Source organism: Carcharodon carcharias, chromosome 7 (genome assembly GCF_017639515.1).
Source record: "Carcharodon carcharias isolate sCarCar2 chromosome 7, sCarCar2.pri, whole genome shotgun sequence".
In the NCBI taxonomy this organism is placed as follows: Eukaryota; Metazoa; Chordata; class Chondrichthyes; order Lamniformes; family Lamnidae; genus Carcharodon; species Carcharodon carcharias.
In genome coordinates this window covers 135157650-135170492 of record NC_054473.1, presented here as the reverse complement: position 1 = coordinate 135170492, position 12843 = coordinate 135157650, and positions in this window count along the sequence as shown.

Genomic DNA, 12843 nt, shown 5'->3' with positions numbered 1-12843 from the left:
CAACAGATCATCATCCGCCATTTCCATCGCCTCGAGCATGATGCCACCACACAACCCATCTTCCCCTTCTCTTCCCACTCAGCACTCCAAAGGAACCATTTCCTTTGCGACACCCTGGCTCATCCCTCTATCACCCCCAATATCCTGTCCTCATCCCATGGCACTTACCCATGCAAGCAACGGAGATGGAACACCTGTCCTTTACCTCCTCTCTCCTCATTCTCCAAGGTGCAAACACTTCTTTCAGGTGAAACAGTGATCTACGTGAACTTAGTTCAATTTAGTATACTGTCATATCCAGTAAAAGGCATGTTTTTTAAAATTCTTTAAATTTGTTCATGGGATCTGGTCATTGCTGGCTACAACAGTATTTAATGGCCAAGAAAGTGGTGAGAAGAAGGCCTTCTTGAACTGCTGCATGCATGTGATATAGGAACACCTACACTGCTGTTAGGAAGGGAGTTCCAGGATTTTGACCCAGCGACAATGAAGGAACGGAGAAATGCTTCCAAGTCAGGATTGTGAATGGCTTGGAGGGGAAATTGTAGGTGGTGGTGTCCCATCCATCTGCTGCCCTTGTCCCAGGTGGTAGAGGTCATAGGCTTGGAAGGTGCTGTCAAAGGAGCCTTGGTCAGTTGCTGCACTGCATTTTGTATATGGTGCACTCTACTGTCACTGTACATCAGTGGTGGGGGTAGTGAATGTTTAGGGTGGTGGATGGGGCGTCATTCAAGTGGGCTGCTTAGTCCTGGATGATTTTGAGCTTCTTGTTGGAGCTGCTCTCATCCTGGCCAGTGGAGAATATTCCATCACACCCCTGACTTGTGCCTTGTCAAGAATGAACAGGCTTTGTCATATTCGTAACTTTAAACATTGACTGTGCACGCAATGAAGCCTCTGGAAGTGCATTTATTTATTTAAAAATGGAGACAGATGAACTGTTAAGATGGCTGTCAAGGGAGTCAGGTGAGCGTTGCAACTTCAACCCAGACTATCAAGTTTCTGGAAAATTCTGAATCGAATCATACTGGCTGGAGGCCTTGCCATTGAATGGTTATGACTAGACTGTGCTCCTGTGTGGAATTCACACCAGCCATTGTTTGAAGCTTACTCCAAAACACAGTGTCAATGAACTCCTAGACTCTATGTCTCCAGGTTTGCAATGTAACAAAGGAAAACTGACGAACAGAAGTTACGTGTGAAAGACTACCTTCTATTGTATTGCAATGACCATTGACCATGTGAGTGAAACTGTTCCTCTGTTACTGAAATCCTTTTATCCCAAAGCTCAGAGGATACCTTGGACAGTCTGCAGATAAACACCAACAAGGCAACGGTTGCAGAGAAAATCTCTGCCACCTTTGCCTTGTAAAAATGAGAGGCTTAAAAGTCTTTCTTTAAAAAAGAAAACTTCCCAGCCTGATTTAAAGCTCCGAGTTCACCTGTAAAGAAATTGGCTCCCGATACCATGAGTGTCTGACCTCATGACTTGCTGACCATTCTTCTCATCGACAGATCCTACAGCAATCCTGATATCCAACCCCCAGCATCTGAATTTACCTGAACTTCAATTCAAAAGTGGGAAAAGCTTCCCTCTTCACTGCACTGTCAAAGGCATGTGAACTGTTAACTAGTATTTTGGTTTATGCTTGTAGAAGTGCATTATCTTCTTTAACTATATCTTTCTTGAGTGTGTGGTATGTGACTAATGGGGCATAGATGTTCTGAGTGAGTGAGTGTATGAATAAATGATCCTCTTTGTTTAAACTCACAAAAGTCTGCTGCTGGTACTTTTAAAATTGACAACACTCTAACAGGGGTTAGAATCACACACATGAACCTTTGAAATATTAGATCGCTGATTATGAACGGAAGGCAAGGGAATTGGGGCTTTCAGTTTATTTCTCCACCCCTCTCTGTAACAATACTGTATTCGCTTTCACAATGTCGTCTGCTCTACATTAGGGAGATGCAGATTGGGTAACCGCTTTGTAGAACATCTTCACTCCGTCCGCAATTGTGACCCCAAACTTCTGGTGGCCTGGCATTTTAATTCTCCACCTTGCTCTCATGCTGACCTCTCTGTTCTTGGCCTAATGAAATGTTCCAATGAAGCTCAACATAAGCTCAAGAAACAACAGCTCATCCTTCCCTGAAGCACTTTAGAGCCTCCTGGATTCAACATTGTGTTCAATAATTTCAAACCCTAACCTCTGCCCCCATTTGGTTTCCTTTCCTTTGCAGGTTTTGGTTTTATCCTTGTTTTCCACTTGGTTTTGCTTTTGGTCAGCTGTTGTTCATCATTCAGACATTTACACAACGTCTAGACACATCTTCTGTTTCTTTACTTGTCCCATTACCAATCCTTTTAGCTCTGCACCACCAACTGATGTCATTTAATGTTTCCTGTTTCCTGCCATATCACAGACCTTCTCTTTCTCTACCTTCCCCTGTTTCACCTGCTTAAAGTCTATTACATTTCTAACTTTTCCCAGTTTTAATGTAAAGTAATTGACCTGAAACATTGAGCTGGATTTTGGCTCCCATGATGGGTAGCTTGAGATGAGAAATTTCCTGACTTGTCAAACCCACAGGACCTGCCTCGGTAAGAAGTTCCGCAATACCTGCAAGTTTTGCGTTGGAGGGTGGCGGACGCTGGATGGAGTTGGACCAGCTGACTCCGGAAGCAAAAGGTTGATGGCCACTGGGACGGGCGAGTGCCAAGCTGGGCTGTTTAGAAGGCCCTCCTTGGTTCTCTGGAACTTTATCCCAGTTGTGTTAGCCCCTCTAGCCCTCACCCCTCACACTCCATCAACTCCATGGTCCATTATATCATCCATGCTAACTCATGATCCAACAACCTCCCCCACCCCCTGATCTGCTTGCCACTTATAATCTCCATGCCAGCTCAATGTTAACTCATACATAATAAGGCTTGACTGGGAGCCCAGACTAGTGAAAACATTAGCTCGGCAGGGGGTTCTATTTTGATAACTGAAGTGATTTGGTGATGCTGCTTGATTGACATCTTTCAGTGGTTATAATAAGTTATTCTTTCTGCGATCTCTTTGGTCAATGTCTCAGCGTTTATTTGGACAAGATTAACAGGTGTGAAGTGTTTGAATCCCCTGTTATTGATACTTTATTGGTCTGTTGATTGGCACATTGATGTGGTTGTAGGAACAGCATTTTGTTCTCAAAAGAAGATTTTTGAATAGGTGTTTTTTTTTCTCTCAGCGGATCCACGCTCACCATTGTTATTACATGGCTCATTTGTTAAGTACATAGTGTATACTAAGTGAATGGGCATGGAAGGAGTATAATTTGACACTGAGTTGGCATGGACAGTATGAAGGGCCTTGGGAAGTGGCTGGGGAAGCATGAGTTGTCATTGAGTTGGCATGGAGAATCTAAGGGGTCATGGGGAGTGGCTGGGCATAAGTTGGTATGGAGGGAGCATGGGTGGCATGGGTAAGACATACAAACATACGAAATAGGAATAGAGGTCGGCCTTTCTTCCCCTCAAGCCTGCTCTGCCATTCAATAAGATCAAGGCTGATCTGCTTGTGTTTCAAATCCCACATTCTCATCTACCCCCGATAACCTTAGATTTTGTTAGGCAAGGGAATGAATTTATCTCTGCCTTAAAAATATCCAATGACTCTGCCTCCATGGATGTGATGAGCGGAGTCTGAAGAGTCCGTGCTGGGGTCTCAACTTTTTACAATTTATTTCAATGACTTAGAAGAGGGGAGTGAAGGCATGTCAGCTAAATTTGCAGATGACACAAAGATACAAAAGCAGATTGTGAAGAGGACTGTTTTAAAGTTAGGGGTCACCCTTTTAGGACAGAAAAGAAGATAATTTTTTTCTCCCAGAGGGTTGTGCAATTTTGGAATTCTCTGCCTTGTGAACTTACCTTTCAAAAGGTTCCTGAATCCAGATTATGGTTCATGGTACCTCTAAGGAGCCATAAAACATGAGCCATGGAGAAACTGGTCCCATTCCACAAAAAATGTGGTGGTGCCTATCACCTGCAATGGAGCTGGCCTGGAATGTAGGGTGTGGGCTCACTACCTGCACCTTTATCTTGTGCCAGTGAAAACTGGGAGCATCAGGGATGGTGAGAATCCCAGAGCCAGGTCCCATTTGCCAATTTTAAATGGCTCTGAGGTCATCCCGACTCTGAAAATCCAGGCTGTTAACTCTGTTACTCTTTCCACAGATGCTGCCTGAATGGGTATTTCCAGAATTTTCTGTTTTTATATCAAATGAGGGGTAGTCCAGCACTTGTCCATTGTGAATCCTTCATGTCTCCACATTATGCCAGCTGCCGCCACAAGATTAAATTTGTACTGAGAGTTTATGTTATTTATTCAAACTACCTCATGCAACAAGAATGGATACAGTCAAGTCAATGAGCTGTGGACTAACCTTTCCAGGTAACCAAGAACCCCTAGCACAGATGTCGCTCTACAGCATTATACTGATGATGATGGTTGTCCTTTGAGTTCGAAGAAGATGATGGGTGTGCAGACTCGTCAGTGATGAACACGGAGATGGTTACGTCATCCCAGTCTGGATGCATAGAGTTGGAAACAGTTGGGTCATTGGAGCTCATATGTTGTGACTTGGACAGATGCTGCTGTGTGATGTTGTTCACAAGCAACAATAAGACATTGACATTAATCCTTTTCAAAGGTGACAGAAGATCTATAGATCAGGGCTCTCATGTGTGTTCCTTCTCACGCTGATTCTTCCGGCTCATTCAGCTTGATACCGTAACACTTCAGACTTCCCTTAAGCATGTCTTTGTAGCACTTGCGAGGCCGTCCTTGGTTTCCTTTACAAGGCGCTAGCTCTGCATGCAGCAGCTGTCTGGGAATGCAATGCTCCTCCTTTCTAATTACATGTCCTACCCAGTGCAGTCAGCCTTATAGGAGCATTTCCTTAACACTTGTTGTATGGGCTCGGTCTAAGGTTTGTGATCCGGTTGCGCCAGCGGATGCCAATGATGGAGTGAAGAGTATGCATGTGAAATTGTCCCAACTGCCTTATGTGTTTGTGGTATGAAGTCAAGGACTCACAGCCATGGAGGAGGGAAGTAATAACAAGAGCATTGTACATCTTGATCTTCTTGGACAGTCTAATGCTATGGTGGTTTACTACTCTGGTGCAAAGCCCTCCGAGTGCCTGGCTCACCTTACTGATCCTAGCTGATATCTCACTATCAAGTGAACCATCGTTGGAGATAATGGCTTCAATGGCAACAATTACCAGCTTTGTACCATTAATGGAGATTTCAGTTGAACAATGCTGGAATTTGACAAGGCCTGGTAAAGAACCTGTCTTTCCAAGACTGATGGTCAATCCAAACAGTTTTGAAGCCTCTGAAAATCTGTCAACCATAACCTGCAAATCTCTCGGTTTGTGAGCCATTATGGCACAATCATCAGTGAAAAGGACTTCCTGGATGAGTTTCTCAAAAGTTTGGTTTTTTGCATTGAGATGTCATGGATGAAAGAGTGAGCTCGTCAGGATGATATCAAAGATAGACTCCCTCTTTGAGATCCTTGGCAGCATGCTTAAGGACACAGGTAAAGAACAGGTTAAAGAGGACTTGTGCTAGAACACAGCCCTGCTTCACTCTGTTCGAGATCTCAAAGGGAGCTGATGATTCATCATTTCAAAGGGCCTGGCTTGTCATTCCAGTGTGGACCAGCTGTATGATATTGACAAACCTTTTGGACAACCATGCCATTCCAGGATTGTCCAGAGTCCTCCCTGGTGACCATGTCAAAGGCCTTTGCGAGGCCAATGAAATGAAGTAAAGGGCCATGTTCTGCTGGAAGCATATTTTCTTGGATTAGTCTCACAGTGAACATCATATCCACTGTGCTGTGACCTGGTCACAGTGAACATCATATCCACTGTGCTGCAGTTTGGTCACAGTGAACATCATATCCACTGTGCTGCAGTTTGGTCACAGTGAACATCATATCCACTGTGCTGTGACCTGGTCACAGTGAACATCATATCCACTGTGCTGCGACCTACTCAGTGAACATCATATCCACTGTGCTGTGACCTGGTCACAGTGAACATCATATCCACTGTGCTGCGACCTACTCAGTGAACATCATATCCACTGTGCTGTGACCTGGTCACAGTGAACATCATATCCACTGTGCTGCGACCTACTCACAGTGAACATCATATCCACTGTGCTGTGACCTGGTCACAGTGAACATCATATACACTGTGCTGCGACCTGCTCACAGTGAACATCATATCCACTGTGCTGTGACCTGGTCACAGTGAACATCATATACACTGTGCTGCGACCTGGTCACAGTGAACATCATATCCACTGTGCTGTGACCTGGTCACAGTGAACATCATATCCACTGTGCTGTGACCTGGTCACAGTGAACATCATATCCACTGTGCTGCGACCTGCTCACAGTGAACATCATATCCACTGTGCTGTGACCTGGTCGAAAGCTACACTGAGTCTTTGGTAGGTTTGTTTCTGCCACAATGATAATTCTGCTGAAGATGAAATGGGCAAAGATCTTTCCTGCTGTGGACAGGAGTGAGATACCTCTGTACTTGCCACACTCTGCTTTGCTGCCTTTGTTTTTGTAGACAGCAACAATCATGACATCTCAAAAATCATTTGGCAGCTTTTCTTCATTCCAAGTGCACAAGAGGATATCATGAATCCTCTATCATGTGAGGGCCTCCCGCTTTTAAAATTTCGGCTGGGGTTCCATCTTTTCCTAAAGCCTTGCCTGAGTTCACCTCCTTAATGGTTTTATTGATCTCATCAACAGCAGGAGACAATTCAAGCCCTTCAAGGACTGGTCGCTGAGGAATTTGGTTGAAGGATGTGTGGTTGATGGTAGATGGTCTGTTCAGCAGGCTGTTGAAGCATTCCGCCCATCTGTCCCTTACTTCTGCCTGATTTTTGATCAAAGACAACCTGTCGGCTGAGAGCAACGGTGCGGAGCCTGACCTAGAAGGCCCATATACAGATTTGATAGAACTGAAGAACTTTTCTGAGTTATGGGAGTCTGCATGTTTTTGTAATTCTTCAGCTTTCCTTTTCCACCACATCTCTTGCATCACAAACAGCTCTCTCTGAAATTTGCTGTTCAGGTGTAGAAACTCATCTCTTTTGGTGCTGGTGGTAGGATCGTTCTGCCACTCCTTACATGCTTTATTTTTGGCTTTTAGGATTTGAGAGAGTTTTGTCATTTTCATTGAACCAATCCTGATGCATTCACTTCTTTGGTCTAGGAATAGTGTTTGCTGTTTCAGTGACAATGGACCGTAACTTCTGAGCACCAGGGGCAGTATAACTGGGGGCTCACCCCAGAGATGCGCTGGGGATCCCCCCGCAACCATCTCCACCCCACCCTGGAAGTTCCTAGATAAGGTTTGCATGGCAATTGCTTGGAAGTGCAAACTCCTGAAGGGCAATTGCCCTGCATTGGGAACCATCTGAAAATGCGACTTAAATCACAAATTTCGAATGGTTCCGACTACGTTATTAAAACCACTTCTAGCCCTGGGTAACTATTGTACAGAACGACACTGACCTCTCCACAGGACTTCCCCAAATCCCGAGGGGACACCCCCCACCCCTTCCCTCAACTAACCGCCACGAGATTCCTCCCCTCTCCTGAATACAACCCCCCACTACCCCCCCCCCCCCCACCCCCCCCCCAATCACAGGACACCTCTCCAACCAGCCCCATCACAGGGCACCTCCACTCCCTCACTACACATCTTCCAAGTGATTCCACCCACCGCCCCCCCACCCCCACTCCACCATGGGACTCCCCTAGCTCCCCTGACTAACCCCCACCATAGGACTACGCCCCATTAAGGGACGCCCCCACCCACTGACCATCCGCCACCACCCCATCCCTTGACTACACTGTCCCATGGGACTGCCCCCATGGGATTCCCCCTCCCCCCACCAAGTGCCCGAAACCTTCTGAGCGTCTGATTCCCTCCCACTGAGTGTATCACCCCACCCCCCACCACAGTCGAGTGTCTGACCAACACACCCCACCCCCGACCAAATTCTACTCACTTACCTAACAAACCTACCTTCTCCCTAGCTTGAAAGTGGCTGGACCGTTAAATTCACCTGATTAGTAGCAGCTGGTGCTGTAAGAAATCGGGGCGAGGCCTCCTTGCATTTGACTCTGAACCTTAGCAGAAGGCCCTGGCAATGTGTTGCCCTGCACAGTTCTTGCCTGGCCTGAATGGGAAGGTTGGGTGAGAAAGGATCGGAAAGATTTTAAGGTAAAAAAGTAGGAGCGGAGTGGCAATCCGATTCTGATTGTCACTCCGAGGAAGCTCAGGCCCATTGTCTTTAAATTTGCTCCACTTCGCGACACAGTCTCCAAGCAAGGTATGCTAGCTTTGAGTTTTTGATGAAGCGTATTTTGAAACTGGTTGTACCAAGCGATGTCACTCGGTTTGATTGTATTGAAAAGAGCTCTGATGACTTTTTGTTGCTTGCTCTGAGTTGGAGCAATTTGCAAGTTAAGAATTGCTCTGGTTAGTCTGTGATCTGTCCAACAATCTTCACCTTGCATTGCATGGGTAATTTGTGCAATGCTGATGCACAATGATTTAGTGGATCATGTCCCATTGTTTTGACCTTGGATGCACCCAAGTAGTCTTGTACTTATAAGCTCGCTTGAATGTTGTGTTGGTAATGCAAAGACTGTGCTCGGCACATTTGCTCGGGTATAACAGACCATCGCTGTTTTTTCCAAACCTGTGATTACCCAGAACTCCTTTCCAGCTATCTCCTATGTTCCCCACATGGGAGTTGAAGTCTCCCAGGACCATGAGCTTATCATTGACAGACGTGGACTTAATGAGTTGATCCAGATCCTCGTTGAACTGTTCTTTCATGTCCTCAGGGCTTTTGAGAGTTGGTATGTAGGCACTGATGATCGTCACATGGCGTGTTCGCTCAAGTGGAAAATGCACCAACACAAGGTGCTCGTTGGTTCCGACAGGAAGCGTAATAATGTCTTTCACCAAAGATGATCTGACTGCGAATTCTGCACCATGTATTCCCGTCTTCACTTTCCAGTTTTCCCTTCCAGAAAAAAAGCCACCTCCATCTTGCTTTAATGAGTCCTGATTAGTGAGCCTTGTCTCACTCAGGGCTGCAATGTCAATGCAATAACACGGTCGTTCTTTGGACATAAAAGCTATTTTCCTATCAGGTCTTGTTGTGTCATTTCTGCCCAGTAGAGTCCAGACATTCTAAACTCCAATGATAAATCATTTTGTTTCTTTGATTTTGATGTTATTCAACCGCTTAATGGGATGATCTGTGAGCTGTGGTAAGCTAGCCAGTCGCTTATAGGGCAGGCAAAGGGTGGGCATGTTGTCCTAAAGAGGGCTGCTCAGTCGCCCTGGACACTGCCGAACTCTTCTGCTGCCCCGAGTACAGAGTCGAGCAGCCACTGGATTTTGGAAGAAAGAAACAAAGATGAGTTTGCAAAAAAAACCTGTGCGAGAATGTTTTAAAGTGGGAGAACCATTGCACAGGAGCAATCCCACACTGTTGGCGGCAGAAACCTGGGTTCAGTGGCATGGAGAATCATTACGACTGAAGACCTCTTTGGCTGCAGTGGATGACCACAATGTCTTTTGTGCCTTGACTTGCTCTTCATTATCCACAATGCTATGGTGGACCGCCTTCCTGACCATTGCACCAATCAAGCGATTTATTTTGCCCAGTCCGCCAGAACAGTCTTTGCGTGCTAGGGATAGGCAAATTCACCGAGGGTTTGAGACCTGTCAACCACCCTCACCTGATTTAGCCTGACTGTTGAAGCGGTTGCTCACGGTATGGCCATTGCCACATGCATGCAACTTCCAGGAGCCACAGGTGAGAGCTAGGTGTCAGGTGGGGACCAATGCGGGCGAACAACTTAGAGCACGACACGTCTCCCCATCAGAGCTGCCAGCCCTCCCTGAGCACTCCATACACCACTGAAGTGTATCAGTCCACACAGGACTATACTGCAAATTGATTAACAGGTTAGTAGGCTTTATTTCTTCTTTGTTATGCAACATTTAATAGTGCATTATAGAGCATTAATTATATAGCACACACATTGTTAAAAAGTATAAAACTTTTCACTCCTAGTCATTGTATGTAGTATGGGTGGAGCGTTGCTTCTAAGTGCTGGACAAAATGAAAGGCAAAATTACTAGCAATCATATTTTCATGTTTTATGTTCAATGTTTTCCTGAGTTTAGCATCGCCAGCCACTCCAGTAAGTGGACCTCCCAGTCCCATATGAACAGGTGTTCAGTTCTTTCTGTCCAATATCAAGGTAAAGAGCGGTCTGTACATTGGCTTCTGAAATGTATCACCTGGCGTCACATCATTCCTCTCTGTTGGAGGTTTGGGAAAAAATGACACAAAGGCCTGATTTTAACTTCTAACCTTTCTGTTGAAGGTCAGTAATAATAAACTTGTGCACATATTTTAACTGCTAAGTCATAGCAGAACAAGGAATTTTGATCAAGCAGTATGACTGGGAACCAGTGTAAATCTAGCCAAAAACAAGTGCACTGAATGCATGTAATTTTCTGTGGTCAGCTCATCATTGTAATTATTCAGAGCTCCTACTTCCGCAGGTTTGTATAGGAGCCATCCTAATTGGAGGGTGGAGAGGGAAAATCCAGAAAATTGCTGTGTGTGTATAAGTTAAAGAGATGAGTCCATTTAAAGAAAACTGGGGCATAGGGAGCAAACATTCTTACAGCTTTTCTAGAAATACCAGAAAGCATTTCAACCTGTCCAGCAGTTTTGTTGGCAAAGGCTGAGGGTGGAGAAAGAGTCAAAAAAATCCAAGCAAATACAAAATGAAAGGAAGTGGATAAAAAGGTCAAGGTGGCGGAAAGATCCAAGGTCTGGACCACGGAGTTGTCCAGCTTGGATACACCATTGCCTGGCTGGCAAAGTGGGTGCTGCATGAAGTGGGTGTCAGAAAATTCTTTTCTCTTGACACTCCAGCAAATCCTCTCCATAGGATAGTCGTGTTCCATGCCTGTAAAAAGCCTGAGACAGTAAATATAAGCATTTAAAAGTGAGATGATGGAGTAGTGTAACGCTGCTGGGCTAGTAATCCAGAGACCCGGGCTAATGCTATGGGAATATGGGTTCAAACCCACTATGGCAGCTGGTGGAATTTAAATTCAATTAATAAATTTGGAATTGAAAACTAGTCTCAGTAGTGGTGATCATGACAACCATCGTCAATTGTTGTAAAAAGCTGTCTGGTTCACTAATGTCCTTTAGGGAAGGAAGTCTGCCATCCGTGCCTTGTCTGGCCCATGTGTAACTCCAGACCCACGGCAGTGTGGTTGACTTTTCACTGCCCTCTGAAATGGCTTAGCATACCACTCGCAATTAGGGATGAGCAACAAGTTCTGGCTTTGCTAGTGATGCCCACATCCCATAAAAGAATTAAAAAAAAGACTTTCGCATAGCAGTGCCTTGCCTGCCTGCGGTGGAGTTTGGCCACAGGTCAGATTGCAGCACATGCAAAACTTTGGCACTGACTCGCTGGTGAATTGGGAAGATGCTCCTCTGCTTTCGTTGTGGGTGGGAGAGCAATTATATTGGGGACAGCCCTCCCTTGTTGTAACTTCACTTACCTTACATCCATTAGCTTCTCTTTCTTTTCTTTCTAACTTCCTGGGCAAAATTTTTAGCTCAGCGGGCGAGCATGTTATTTCGGTCAGTGGACCCGCTGCCAACTCTTAAAAGGTCTACGTTTTTATTAAGGATGTGGGCTTCGCTGGCTGGGCCAGCATTTATTGCCCATACCTAGTTGCCCTTGTTCAGGGGCATTAAAAAGTCAACCACATTGCTGTGGGTCTGGAGTCACATGTAGGCCAGACCAGGTAAGGACAGCAGATATCTTTCCTTAAAGGACATTAGTGAACCAGATGGGTTTTTATGACAATGGTTTCATGGTCATCATTAGACTTTTAATTCCAGATTTTTATTGAATTCAAATTCCACCAACTACCATGGCGGGATTCAAACCCACATCCCCAGGGCGTTACCAGGGTCTTTGGATTACCAGTCCAGCGACAATACTGCTATGCCATCACATCCCCATTAAGGCCATTAAATTATCAATTAACTTGAATTTTTCATTGCCCGTCCAACCTTACGGCTGTCAGGGCAGGCAAAAAAGCCAAACAACCTTTGCATTTTTTAAGATATCCCATTCACGGGCGAGATGAGGTTTCCTAAAGCAACTAAAATTAAAATAAAAATTTTAAAACTTAATTAATAACATGCCCCTGCTCATGTGACAGAGTCACATGTGGGGACATGTTTCATTACATTTTTATGTCCTTTGTTTTTTAATATCTCTTCATCTCCCTGAGGCAGCTCTTTGCCTCAGTGAGATTATGAAGTGCACACTCACTTGCATGTGCGAAGTTCACTCTCGCCCCGCTTGTCCTCCCCCCCCCACCCACACAGGCAGTGCTGAGTGCTGCCTCTCGCGTTTCACACTGGGTGGTCCTTAGTTGGCATCCCGACCGCCCCCGCCTGCCCCCACCGAGCTGCCAACATGAGTGAAATTCTGCCCTCTCTAATTTAACACGTTATGTTAAGATGTAACCAAAGTTCCACAGCACCAAAAAAAATGTTGCACAAAGACTTCTAAGCAACTAAGCAGTCAAATAAAGGGGAAAGAACGCACATCTTTCCACAGTACAGATTTGATTTTTCCAGGCCATTTATACCTTCACTTCTGTTTTGTACAGCTG